Consider the following 14,623-nt stretch of genomic DNA (forward strand, 5'->3'; position numbering starts at 1 on the left):
ACATTTATGGAACACTGATGGGGCACATAAAATTTTTAAGTGTGCATGTAAAATTCACCAACTAGAGAATATGCAGGCCCATAAAACAAATCAACAAATTGTGAAGGATTAGAATTATATAGACTATGAATTTTGATCAGGACATAATTTAAATTAGAAATCAGTAACAAAATGTTTCGGATATCTCCAAATACTTCAAAACAAACAAATTCTCAATTTCTAAATAACAGGCCCCAGGTCTTACAAAAGAAAATATTTGAAACTGAATGATAATGAAATTACAGAATGTGTGAGATGCTGCTAAAACAACGGAGAAAAACTTCTAACTTGAAGTGCTTACACTAAAAAAGAAGAGGCCAGGCACGGTGGCTCACGCCTGTAATCCCAGCACTTTGGGAGGCCAAAACAGGCAGATCACGATGTCAGCAGATCGAGACCATCCTGGCTAACAGAGTGAAACTCCGTCTCTACTAAAAAAAAATACAAAAAATTAGCTGGGCCCGGTGGTGGCCACCTGTAGTCCCAGCTACTCAGGAGGCTGAGGCAGGAGAATGACGTGAACCCAGGAGGCGGAGCTTGCAGTGAGCCGAGATAGCGCCACTGGACTCTGGCCTGTGTGAAAGAGCAAGACTCTGTCTCAAAAAAAAAGGAAGAAAAACTGAAAATCAATCACGTAAGCTTTCACCTAAACAAGCTAGAAAAATCACAGCCAGCTGTACTCAGAAGAAGAAAAGCAAATCATTGAAATACAAAACAAAGAATAAAATAACTCAGTGAAACTACAATCAGCTATTTGGACCAATCAATCAAAGGAGGGAAAAATGGAAAACATAAATTAACAATAAAAATGGGGACAATACAGACTAACTCGGAAGAAATGTACTTTTTTAAAAAAAATTATTTTAAGTTCCAGGATACCTATGCAGAACTTGCAGGTTTGTTACGTACGTATACATGTACCATGGTGGTTTGCTGCACCTATCAACCCATCAACTAGGTTTTCAGCCGCACATGCATTAGGTATTTGTCCTAATGCTCTCCCTCTCCTTGCCCCCGACCCCCCAGCGGACCCCAGGGTGTGATGTTCCCCTCCCTGTTGTCCCTGTGTTCTCATCATTCAACTCCCACTTATGAATGAGAACATGTGGTGTTTGGTTTTCTGTTCCTATGTTAGGCTGCTGAGAATGATGGCTTCCAGCTTCATCCATGTCTCTGCAAAGGACATGAACTCATTCTTTTTTATGGCTGCATAGTATTCCATGGTGTATACGGACCACATTTTCTTTATCCAGTCTATCATTGATGGGCATTTGGGTTGGTTCTAAGTCTTTGCTATTGTAAATAGTGCTGCAATAAACATACATGCACATGTATCTTCATAGTAGAATGATTTATAATCCTTTGGGTATATACCCAGTAATGGGATTGCTGGGTCAAATGGTATTTCTGGTTCTAGATCCTTGAGGAATTGCCACACTGTCTTCCAGAATGGTTGAACTAATTTATACTCCCACCAAGAGTGTAAAAGTGTTCCTATTTCTCTACATCCTCTCCAGCATCTGTTGCTTCCTGACTTTTTAATAATCACCATTCTAACTGGCATGAGATGGTATCTCATTGTGGTTTTGATTTGCAAGAAATGTACATTTTCTTCCTTTTTTTTTTTTTTTTTTTTTTTGAGAAAGAGTCTCGCTCTGTCGCCCAGGCTGGAGTGCAGTAGCGCAATCTCGGCTCACTGCAAGCTCCGCTCCCAGGTTCACGCCATTCTCCTGCCTCAGCCTCCTGAGTAGCTGGGACTACACATTTTCTTTCTTTCTTTCTTTTGAGATGGAGTTTCACTCTTGTTGCCCAGGCTGGAGTGCAATGGTGTGATCTCAGCTCACTCCACTTCCTGGGTTCAAGCAATTCTCCTGCCTCAGCCTCCCGAGTAGCTGGGATCACAGGTGTGCACCACCACACTCGGCTAATTTTGTATTTTTTGTTGAGATGGGGTTTCTCCATGTTGGTCAGGCTAGTCTCGAACTCCCGAACTGAGGTGATCCACCCGCCTCAGCCTCTCAAAGTGCTGGGATTACAGGCGTGAGCCACCGTGCCCGGCCAAAATGTACATTTTTAAGACATGAGAATTACCAAAAGACTCTAGAGGAAACAGAAAATCTGAAGAGCCTTATATCAAAAAACTGAATTCATAATTCAAAACTTTCCCACAAAGAAAATTCAAGACCCAGATGGCGTCAATAATGAATTCTTTCAAACATTCAAAAAAGAAAAACTATCAAATTTTACTCATTTTATGAGACTCGATAGTCCTGAAACAAAAACTATACAAAGATACTATAATACCAGAAGAAAACTACAAACTAATATCCCTCATGAATGTGGAAAAATTTTAAGTAAAATACTAACAAATGAAATCCAGAAATATATAAAAAGGAAGATACAAAAAATAAAAGCCACATAGACATAGAAAAGGCATTTGACACAATTCAACATTTCATGGTAAATCATTCTGCAAACAAAAAATAGAAGGGCATTTGTAAAATCTGACAAGGGTTACACAAAAAAATCTTACAGATAACATAATATTCTATGGTGAATGACTGGATGCTTTCCCCTTAAGATTTAAGACAAGGATGTCTGCTCTTGCCATCTATACTCCACACTGTACTAGAAGTTGCAGCCAAAGTAATTGCCAAGAAAATAAAATTAAAGACATCCAGATTGGAAAGGAGGAGGTAAAACAGCTCTCATAAAGAGAAAATTCTAAGGAATCCACTAAAAAACAATGAGAATAACTGAGTTCATAAGGTTGTAAAATATAAAATCAATACAATATCCACTGTCTTCCCACATACTAGCAACCAACAACCCAAAAGTAAAATTAAGAAAATAATTTCATATATAATAGCAACAAAAATAATAAAATGCTTAGGAAAAAATTTAGCAAAAGTATAAAAAACTGTGAAATCTACAAAACATTACTGAAATAAATCGAAGATCTAAATAAATGTAAAAAAATCCCATGTTCATGGATCTGAACTGAAGCCTTCATATTGTTGAGATTATGATAATCCCTGAAATAATCTACAAATTCGGTGCAATTTCTACCAAAACACAAGTTGGCTTCTTTGTATAAATTAACAAGCTGATTCTAAAATTCATATGGAAACTCACAGGCCTCAAAATAGCTAAAACAATCTTGAAAAAGAATAACAAAGTTGAAACTAACATGCCCCAATTTAAAAACTTACTACAAAGCAACAGTACTAAAGATAGTGTGGTACTCGCATAAGGATAGACATATAAATAAGTGAAATAGCATTGAGAGTACAAAAATAAAACTATATATCTGCTGTCAATTGGTTGTTGACAAGAGTGCCAAGACCATTTGATAAAAAGAGAACAGTCTTTTCTACACATGGTGCTGGAACAACAGGACAGCCACAGGCAAAAGAATAAAACTGAATCCTTAGCTCATATCACATACAAAAATTAACTCAAAATGGATCAAAGATATAAATGTAAGAGCCAAACTATAAAACCCTTAGGGCTAGGAGAGATGGACGGATTGGAGCGAGAAAGAAAAGGGTATGGCGTTTCATTTTGAGGTAACAAACGATGTTCTAAAGTTGTGATAATGGTTGTACAACTCTGAACATACTAAAAAACACTGAATTGTACACTTAGAATGTATGAATTGTGTGGTATGAGCTGCAAAAATATTCAGGTGAAAATTCCAAGGAGAGAGCAAAGATCATGAAAAAGTGAGAGGAGGTTATTGACAGCGGCTCATGAGTGAGTGAGGGTGATAAGTAGCATGGAAACCATGGGTGCCAGATGGGCCTTAAATATTCCTAGGGAACATTAAAGAGCTCTAATTGACAAAGGCATACAATCCACTCTGTAATTTTCTAAGATCACCTTGACTACGGGGTGAAGAATGGATTGTAAAGGGAAGGTAGGAAGCAGGAAACCAGTTGGGAGGTTATTCTAGCAACCCAGGTGAGAGATGAGGGTGGCTTAAACCAATGTCTTGGGGAAGCTTACATTCTAGCAGCCATTTTGTAATGTTTATTTGTGCAGCTGTTTCTTTCTTTCAAAGATTTTCTTCATGAAGGTAAGGGTTATGTATGTTTCATTTAACCAGTGCTCCCCAAACTGAACTGATTACAGAAATATAATGTATATGGGGTTGGAAGTCAGATTCTGATATGGTTAAGATGGATTCAATAGGGGCTGTCCAAGGAGAAGAGCTGATATTTTTAAAACAGCAAATATAAAAGGCAACAGAGAGTACTGGGCGTGTTAAAATCACTCTACGTATGTTGAAAAAATGAGCATAAGCTTATTTACTAATATTAGAATGCTATCACCTAAAACTTCACAGGAGTATAAATGGTACAATTAGATGCTTTTGTGTAATGGGTAGTCAACTTATGGAATTAATACTCAGTTGAAAATGTGAAGAATTCTGGAAAGGTCTAAATATAAATATGAAAGACTGATCCATGATGTCACGGTAAGGCCTAGATTTCTGGTGTTGACAACATGAGGGACAACTGTCACCCACTTCACTCCTTTCGAACTCCCACTGCACTCTGAAAGAAACTCACACTCACACACGCATGCAGTACCATTTGGGTCTGACTCAGTATAACCTTGCTTTTTTTTTCTTTTAACATAGGAACACTATAATATATAGGAGACGCCTCAAAGGGAGAGGCTACATAAATATAAGATATTATATATGTATTGAGGTGATAACAACTGTATTTACAGACATGCCTCTGGAATTAAAAAAAAAAAAAATCCGGAACGTTAGCACTGCCGGCATTTCTCCCAGGGCAAAATACATTTAGCATCCTATTAAATCAAAGGAAGTCCACTGCACACAGTGGCAAGCTTTTCCAGCTGGTGTTAACACAGATTGATGCACATGTTCAATCACGCTGAACCTGACGCTGGGCTTCCTGAAATTTATACTACAAAACGGAAACGTTTTATGTGTTGCAACTTCCCAACCCCTTTAAGGCAATAACTCACCAGGCAGAAATATAATTCACTTAGCATTTTAAAAATCCATGCTGAAAACATTTTCTAGGGCTAAAGATTTCACTGAAATAGAATATATAAAATGGAACTTGTTAAAAAATATCATGTAGGAGACTGGACGGGAGTCATTTTTGATTATCAGTGAAGGCCAGGGGAATCAAAGGATATGGTATGATTTTTTGTGAAGTATGGCAAAAGAAATATTAATGCAGAAATAAAATGTAGGAGCATGCAATAAAATCCAAGTCAAAATTCAAAGTTGGGTACAAATATTCTATTCCCAACATTTTCTTTTTCAAATAAAATTAAGGCATATATTTGGAACCACAGCAATCTGTCATCTAACAATAAATTAGGCCTTTTTATTGGCTCAGTTTTGACACATTGATGGGTATACCATTGGGAGGAATGCTTATTTTTGAATTAGGAAGATCTGAACTAAAAACTGGATTCTGTCTATAATAAGCCATGTCAATAATGTGGCCTTAGGCAAGTCACAATCTCCCTTGGTCCCATCATCTTTAAAAAGAGGCCAGAGAGCTCTCCTTGCCTACATTATACAACTGAGATTAAGTGCATGAAACTCTTCTGCAAATTACGATATTCTGCACAAAAACTAAGCTATGTCTGTAATTATATCTAGCTTAAAACTAATCTGAAAAATGTTAGTGATCAATTGACAAATTCAACCTTATTCATGCGAAAGTGGCACAGTTTACAATTCCATAAAGAACATCCTTGTCACTTACTGCTCTATCTATTAAGCTAGACCTTCTTTTCATAGTAATAGGATTTAGGCAAGAAAACCAATTCTGATAAACAACATAAAGCTGCCTTGGGTTGGGGAAGGTAATTACCCCGAATCAAAAATCTAGTCTAAAAAAATTAACTTTTTTATTATGTATTTGGAGTCTGCTTATTCTAGACATAGTTAATAATCACACTACATCTTTTCTTAAGGAAATAGTTAAAAGATTTAGCCAGGTGGGTGCCTCATTCCTATAATCCTAACATTCTGGGAGGGCAAGGTGGAAGGATGGCCTCAGCTCAGGAGTTCGAGACCAGCCTGGGCAACGTAGGGAGACTCAATCTCTAAAAAAGTTAAAAAAATTAGCCAGGCATGGTGATGCATGCCTGTGGTCCCAGCTACTTGGAAGGCTGAGGTGCAAGGATCACCTGGGCCCAGAAGGTCAAGGCTGTAGTGAGCCATGATCATGCCACTGCAAGCCAGTCCGGGTGACACAGAGCAAGACTCTGTCTCAAAAAAAAAAAAAGAAAGAAAGAAAGAAAAGATTTCATATGAGAGCTGAACTACTTTGTCGAACTCCAGAAGAGACTTCTTTTTCTATAATGCTTTTAATTTATAATATAATAAAGATTTCAAAAGATGGATTTATATAGCATATTTTAAACATGAAATAAATTACTAATATGTAGACAAGTGACAAAAGCATTATAGTGTAGGCACACAACTGATATAACAAATGAAGCAATTGGTTCAGAACAGTGGTTGTTATCATGAATTCTGGGAGAATAAAAAAAATCCCCAATGAAATAAGCGCTGTCACAAAAGGTAATGTTAAGACAGTGAGAAATTAAACAATTAGAAAATAATGTTGTCACTTGCAGAGAGGTAGTTTAAGATCTTAATATGGATAAAGAAGTGAGTCTAACCAGTTAGTGCAAGTACTACAAAGTACCCAACACTTACTAGGAACAAGTTAATAATATATAAAGGATGTCAAAAAGGAAGAATTGAATGAATGGACGAATGAGTGAATGAAACAACCAATGGTCCAACCAAAAAGCCAATCAGAGCTTTTTACACAGAACAACCAGAACTTGCTCCCAGCCTCAATATAAAACTCCCAAGAAAGGCACAGACTTGGAAAATTGCTTGTAATTATAAAATTCTTAGGATGGGTGGACTGCAGGCATACTCTTCTTGCTATGTCTTTTGTCCACCCTGAGTACTGGCCATGCAGAATCCCTTCATCTGAGCTCCTCCCTCTTGCCCCTTCTTTTCCCTCGCTTTTCTCTTCTGACCCTTCCTATGTGCCTCAATTTTCACACAGGAGGATAATTCCCAGCCTTTCTTTTATCCACAGGATACACTGACCAATCCCACTGTGTGAGGTGAGACTTTGGCTTTGGATCTACTCTGTTGTTTCTTTCTCACTAGGCACTCGGTAACTAACTGCCTCTTCCCTGTCAAAAGGGTGGGGCTGGGGTGACCTCTCTGCTTAGACTGTTTCAGAAGAGCCCAGGTTTCAGAAAGCTGGTCTCTAAACAGTCAAAGTTTAATAGCATAAATATCCACTGTGCCCGTATGTGTATGTGTGTGTGTGTGTTCATTTACCTAACATTCACTGAGCAGCTGTACTCATTCCTGAATCAAGGCTAAATTCTTTAAGCAGATTATCCTTTTAATCCTCACAAAGACACCATGAGGTGGGAGCTGGTATTATCCCCATTTTACATGAGGTACAGAAGGGAGGTAAAATAACATTATCTGTTCTAGTCCGTTTTCACGCTACTGATAAAGACATCCCCGAGACTGGGCAATTTACAAAAGAAAGGTTTAATTGGACTTATAGTTCCACGAGGCTGGGGAGGCCTCACAATCATGGTGGAAGGCAAGGAGAAGCAAGTCACATCTTACATGGATGGCAGGAGCCACAAGAGAGGGCTTGTGTAGGAGACCCCCATTTTTAAAACCATGAGATCTTGTGAGACCCATTCACTATCACAAGAACGGCCCAGGAAAGACCCGCCCCCATGATTCAGTCATCTCCCACCAGGTCCCTCCCACAATGCGTGGGAATTATGGGAGCTACAAGATGAGATTTGGGTGAGGACACAGAGCCAAATCATATCAATATCTGAAGGTCACAGAACAAGGCAGTGGGAGAGTGAGGTTTGAACCCAAGCCTAGTGATGGAGAGTCCAGCACTTAACCTCTATCCTCTACTGTTTACATTTAAAAAATGTTTTAAACCTCTGGATAAAATAAATGGGAACCAGTTGACAGAATGACAATAACAGAAGAGAAGATAAACAAGACACTTATAATCAGGGACTTAATTGACCAAACAAAGAATACTGGATTTTCTTCTTCCCTGCCTCAGAAAAGAAAGTTATTTTTCTTTAGCTTCTTAATGTCCACAGGAAAACGATTAAGAGATATAACAAGAGATTTTTGACTGTACATCCACTCATTGTTAATTCTGTTTATTCTGGAGTATATAATTGAGAGGAAATTCTCAATTCATAACATCCTTTACTCTCTGAAGGGGATTAGTATTTGTTTCCACTCTTCACAAGTATGCTAGAAAATACTATGCTTCTCATAGTTACTGTAGTAAAAAATGCTATCGATTGTGGGCACATATTGTAGGGCACTAAGCTGGCTAGCCCCAGGTGTATGCAGCGTTGCAGACATACGTCCCATAGGCTGCTGGGATTGGTGCAAATAAGGTTTTGATGTCTATAGCACTTTGTTTTGTTGCATGCCGAGCAGACCAATGTGATTTTTTTTTCCTCTTCTCCAAAGGCAAAATTATCTGGGTAACAAATGCAGGACAAGAGGTCCCATTACTGCCTAGAAGCCAAGCAACCAGAAACAATTCCAATTCAGAACAAGCAGCAGAAACCATGGAATGCTCAGGAAAGAGAGTTAAGCAAAACACAGAATCCAGATCTTCAGCTCACACAACAGCAGTCTCATCGGCAGGTGAGAAAATGTAGAAATGGAATAGAAAACTGCTAACAAACCCCAGGTGACGTCACCAGCTCCCAAATCACTTTTTTTTTTTTTTTCTGGGGCTGTTGACCTATTCTGAGGATTGTTCAGGGTATGCATTGAGTTTCCTTTCTTCACTACCAACGCAGGATTTTTATCCTCTTTACTAATTAATTCTTCAAAGAAATAATATATAAAAGAACAAAAAAGGGGTGAAAGTTCAGTTAGCCACACGGCTGGCTGCTTTTTAGGAGTCTGGATGCTGGCTGAAAATACTGGGCAAAAAGAGACTTCTGCATTCAGGCAGGCTCCAGAGGATATTTCAGTTATGTGCATTCCACTGTCCTGTCCTGGCCGAGTTTACTGCATATGTCAGGAAAAAGAGAATAATCCCCCAATCCCCATCTGTCTCGTAAGAGAACCCCTTTTCCCTATGAAGCTAAAACACACCACACAGCTCCAGCAATGGGGAGCCATCTGTGGTGTCAACCGAGGTGGCCACAGTCCCTGAATGGCCACGGATGTCTGCCTGGGAGTCAGCCCCACCCATAAACATCCTCGATCCTTCTGGCTTCAGTGTTTAGGAACCACAGTGCTTCAGGCTCAATCATTCACTCTCTGCAGTCACACACAAGGGATCTCATCCAATTTGTAGTCTTAAATGTATGCTGATAATGCCCCAAACTATATATGCAGCCTAGACTTCTCTTCTGGACTCTAGATTCTTATACCCTATTGCCTTCTCAATGAGACACCCCTAAGGCATCTCAAATTTAACATATCTGAGGCTCAGGTCAGGATGACCTCCTCTCCTCAATCCCTCTCCTCATCTACTCTTCCTAAAATCTTTCCCAGCCTTCCAGTTGCTTAGACCAAAAACCTCACAGTTAACCTTAACTCTCTCACCCCTCATCTAAACTGTCACCAATTCCTGTTAGTTTTGCCTTTGAAACAGATCCAGTATCCGACCATTACTTCTACCACTACCACTACCATTTGGATGAAGCCAGCATCTACTCCCACCAGGATTGCTATGATAGTCTCCTATCTCTCAGACTCTCCACTTCCACCCTTGCCCTCTGCCCTCCAGCCTATTTTCAGCACAGCAGCCAAAGAACTCCTCTGAAAAACAGTCAGGGGCTACACACCATGGCTCATGCCTGTAATCCCAGTGCTTCAGGAGGCTGAGGCAGGAGGATCACTCAAGCCCAGGAGTTTGAGACTAGCCTGGGCAATACAGCAAGACCCCATCTCCACAAAAAACTGAGAAAACCAGTGGGGCACAGTGGTGCACGCCTGTAGTCCCAGCTACTTCGGAGGCTGAGGCAGGAGGATGGCTTGAGCCTGGGAGACAGAAGCTGCAGTGAGCTATGATTGCACCACTGCACTCCAGCCTGGGTGATCACATGAGACTCTGTGTCTAAATAAGAAAGTCAGATCATGCTATGCCTTTCCTCAAAACCCTTCAATGTCTTCCCATTTGTATCAGCTTCCTTTTGCTGCTCTAACCAATGACTACAAGCAGTGGCTTAAAATAATAGAAATCTAGTCTCTTACTGTTGTAGAGTGCAGAAGTCCAAAAACTGGATTTTATGGAGCTAAAATTGAGGTGCCAATAAGTCTGCATTCCTCCTGGAGGCTTCGGGATTGCAGGCGGGAAATCCAGCTGCATGCCTTTCCAGTTTCTGGAGGCTGCCTGTACTTCTCGGCTCGTGGCCCCTTCCATGAGTGACTCCAGCCTCTTGCTTCTGTCACCACGTCTTCTACTCCTACCTCTGACCCTCCTTCCTCCCTCTTAGGAGGCCCCTTGTGATTACACTGGGCTCACCTGGGCAATCCACGATAATCTCCCCATCTCAAGACTCCAAAGTCCATAAGTAAAGTCACTTTCCCTATATAAGGTAACAAATTCTCACATTCTGGTGATTAGGACGGGAGCATCTATAGGAGCGCCCATTTCACCCGGAGTAAAAGCCCAAGTTCGGACAATGTCCTACTAGTTCCCATGTGAACCAGACCCCATTTCCTGTCTAAGCTCATTGCTTACAACTCTCTCCCCTTCACTCACTCTGTTCCAGCCACACTGGCCTTGCTCTTCCTCAACACAAGCCCACCCAGGACCTTTGCACTTACCATTCTCTCTGTCAGGGGACCTCCCTCCTTCCTTTAAGTCTCTGCATAAAGGGCACCACCCTATGAGTGAGGGTTTCTCTGATTACCCGTTCCCCAGCTGGGCTCTCCCTTCCATGCTCCATTTTTTTCCCAGAGCTCTTAATACCACATATCTGTCATTCATATTCTCTCTCTCTTTCTTTTGTCTTCTCCCACTAGAACATCATCAATAACGCATGTTCTGTCTCTTGTTCTAATCCCTAGCAAATACCAGGGGCTCAACAAACAGTTGTTGAATAAGTGACTCTTACTTTACCGGAAAAAGCAAGTTCCTTGGACTCAAAGGTCTGCCCTCAAATAGGAACTTAACCTGAATGAATAAATGAATGAATGGGTACACGAGACTCAACTTACATCTCATTTCTTATAGGTATTTAGACTAATATGAAAGCAAGTGCTTTACTACTTAAGAACCAGACATAACAGTTTAAATAGCTTATTCAAAGACACACAGTAAAGGTAAAGTAACACAATCACATATTAAACCTCCAGCCAAGCCCCTGACTTTATTTTGCTGTGTCCCTGTATGTTCTCAGACCTGATAAATCAGAACTCGCCTGGATTCTCTTGCTTGGCTCAAATACCAGTACCAAAAAGGTTACAAGTCAATAAACTCTGCATTTATTATGAAAGGAAATTTCACAGAAATCTCAAAAGCATTTATCTCGTGTATTCAGATATGTAAAAAATATACAGGGAGAGATCATCATCCACACTTTAAAACACCCCCAGAAGCAAACCTGCAGCATAAGCTTCATATGCATCACCAGTGCCCAGCACTGCCCGTCAGCCAGCCCGGAGCAGCATCCAGATGGTCACCTCAGGTGTTGGGGTCACAAAAAAACCAAAGACGATCCCATCCTGGGGCGTGTTTACTGAGGGCAAAGAGACATGGGGACAACGCAACTGGCTTGGAAAGGGCCAGCAATTTGTCTTGCAGAGGCCATCTCAGCTGCATTTTGCAAAGTGTTATGCTAGCCTTGCTCACATGCCGGCAAAGCCCACGCCAACTCACCATCCAGCAACATCTCTCCGCCTGCCTTTTCGGGAGAGTGTGCTGGGGTTGTGTTCTGTTCAAACTTGGAAACTGCATTTCTAGGAATCCTCTTACCAGCATATGGGTGGGAAAAAGGACCTCACCATGATCAGGAAGCTGGACCCAGAGGAGGGACTGTCAGGTTCAAATCTCACCTGAATCACTAGGTGTGTCCCCACAGACTTGTCACCAACCAACTCTCTCTACGCCTCAGTGTCCTCATCTTTAAAATGTCTCCTTATAATTCTTACGATAATTATAGGTGATATTGCAGGAAAAACATTTACAGTGCCTTGCAATTCCAGGCCTTAATAGATACTATCTATTATTATAATAGCTGTTACTGTATTAGTATTATACTAATCTTGACTTTTAAAAAAAAATCACCATTCAAAAATAAATAGTCCATTTGTCTTCATCTTGAGTTTTGCTTGTGACAGTGACTTCTAAAGGTTTATCACTTACTTACAACTGTTTGTCTATAATCAGGAAAAACTGCTATCAGGCAAATGTTAAGATTAAGCTTTTCTACATATGGCTGGCAAAAATAAAGTCATTTAAAGCCTTCCCCCTCAATTCTACACCTGAATAAAAATATACATGATTTGTTAATGGAAAGCCTTACAGAAATGTTGAACAAATATTACCTCATGCAGTATTTAAATAAGATAAGCAAAATGAGTAAGATTTTAAAATATATACATAGGCATGCGTAGGTTCAACTAGACATTTTTGTGGCAAATTACTGTCTGATAAAATAATTGTTTAATATCCTACGTTGCCTCACTGCTTGAAAAATGAAATAAGATCAAATGACATCAAAATACACATTTATTTTTCCGTTTCTACTAACCACACTAACCAAGCATACATGTCAGAGGCATTAAGTGAGCTTTACACCAAGTTATAGAAGAATTCACCTCACACATGGAGATTCTGATTTAGTAGGTTGGGGAGGGAGCAAGTTTTTGAGTTCTGCAGAAGCTCCCCAGCTATTACTTATGCTAACATCTGTGGTTATTAACCACTGTAGAAGATCTTTTTTTTTTTTTTTTTTTTTTCCTTTTAACAAGGTCTTGTTCTGTCACCCAGCCAGGAGTGCAGTGGCACGATCACTGCTCACTGCAGCTTTGACCTCCCAGGCTCAGGTGATCCTCCCACCTCAGCCTCCCGAGTAGCTGGGACTACAGGCATTCACCACCACGTCCAGCTAATTTTTTGTACTTTTTGTAGAGACGGGGTTTCACCACGTTGCACAGGCTGGTCTCAAACTCCTGGGCTCAAGCTATCCGCCTGCTTTGGCCTCCCAAAGTGCTTGGATTACAAGTGGGAGCCACCGTGCCCGGCCCAGGATCTCTCTTTTAAGAAGAAGTTTTTTGTCTTGAAAATGTTTGCAAAAAGCGTTTCTTGATTCTGTCACCCTACTCCCAAAGCAACACTTGACTACTTGCAACTCAGTAAAGAGAAGCGTTGAGTTGCTCCTCAGCCCTTAAAAAATCATTAAATAATCCTCTGGGTGGATTTTTAACACTAGCAAGAGAGCTAAGGGAAACGGCAAGAGAGGAGGCGGGACTTCCCAGCTGGTCCACGAAATCACGTGACTGCCTTCCCTTTAGACTAATATGGCTGCCAACAGAACTCTAGGTGCTGATAGGCGTGCTCTGTGTCTCAGTCTTCCTATGCGTAACCATTAGCCACATGAGCCTGCTCATAACCTTCCTAACGTCCTGTCATCCAAGGTCCTTGCTTCATTAATTCATTCAGTCAGTGTTTTCTGAGCACCTACTGTACCCGAGGGAACAAATAGAAAAATGTCCCTGCCCTCCTGGTGACTGCATTCTAATTTCTAACAAATGGCCTCTTCAAACCGCCAAACTTGTTTAAAGAACTGCTTCCTCAATGTGTTTCTTAAAAATGATGGTATTTTGGAGTAGAAAAGCAAATAATCACAGTTTGAGAAAACAATGTGGTTCAAAGGATTGAAGAAATGAGAGGCTATGGAGGGTCTGCACAAGAAAAGATAAGGGAACTCGTGAACCTTTTGCAGTGGAACGAAGCAGTAACAGAATTACTGGCTTGGAGGTTATTTCTGGCGGGGGACATAAACCCACCCTGAAAATAGGAACGACCTGGCAGAGAAACAGGATTAGGATTCAGCAGCCAGGAGTAGGATCCATTCCCAGCAAGAACATATTTAACAATTCCTACTAGAGATGGGATCAGGAGAGAGGCAAATCACGACCCGCAGAGGTATCAACATGTTCAAGTAGCCGTAACAACTACTTTAACTATTTGGTAAAAGTTTTTCCAGGTCAATAAAAATTTAAGGGGTTAAAAAGTAAGAGTGATACTTAAAGTTATTAATAACCAACCAAGACCCAGAAAGCTTACCCAGCTAGTCAATGAGGAGCCAGGGATAAGGCTCTTATTACTAATCCCATGCTTTTCCCACTACATCACGCAGGGAGCTGAGCGGGGTCATCTTTCATCAGCAGTTTCTAAGACACGGGACACTACGGCTGCAGAACACAGGATCGGGGAAGGTCAAACCTATAACAGCTAACTCTGGTCAATGACAAATGGTTCTCAAATGATCAGCATCGTGTGCCTAGGTGGAGAGT

At 40.6% G+C, this 14,623-nt stretch overlaps 1 protein-coding gene across 1 annotated transcript in view; it reads right to left on the reverse strand.

Moving 5' to 3' along the window:
- The window catches only part of RSU1 (Ras suppressor protein 1), a 227,357-nt gene that overhangs the window by 147,281 nt on the left and 65,453 nt on the right, over window positions 1–14,623 (reverse strand). The gene's annotated exons all lie outside the window — the stretch shown is intronic.

The sequence above is a fragment of the Pan troglodytes genome, chromosome 8 (assembly GCF_028858775.2).
Source record: "Pan troglodytes isolate AG18354 chromosome 8, NHGRI_mPanTro3-v2.0_pri, whole genome shotgun sequence".
Classification (NCBI taxonomy): Eukaryota; Metazoa; Chordata; class Mammalia; order Primates; family Hominidae; genus Pan; species Pan troglodytes.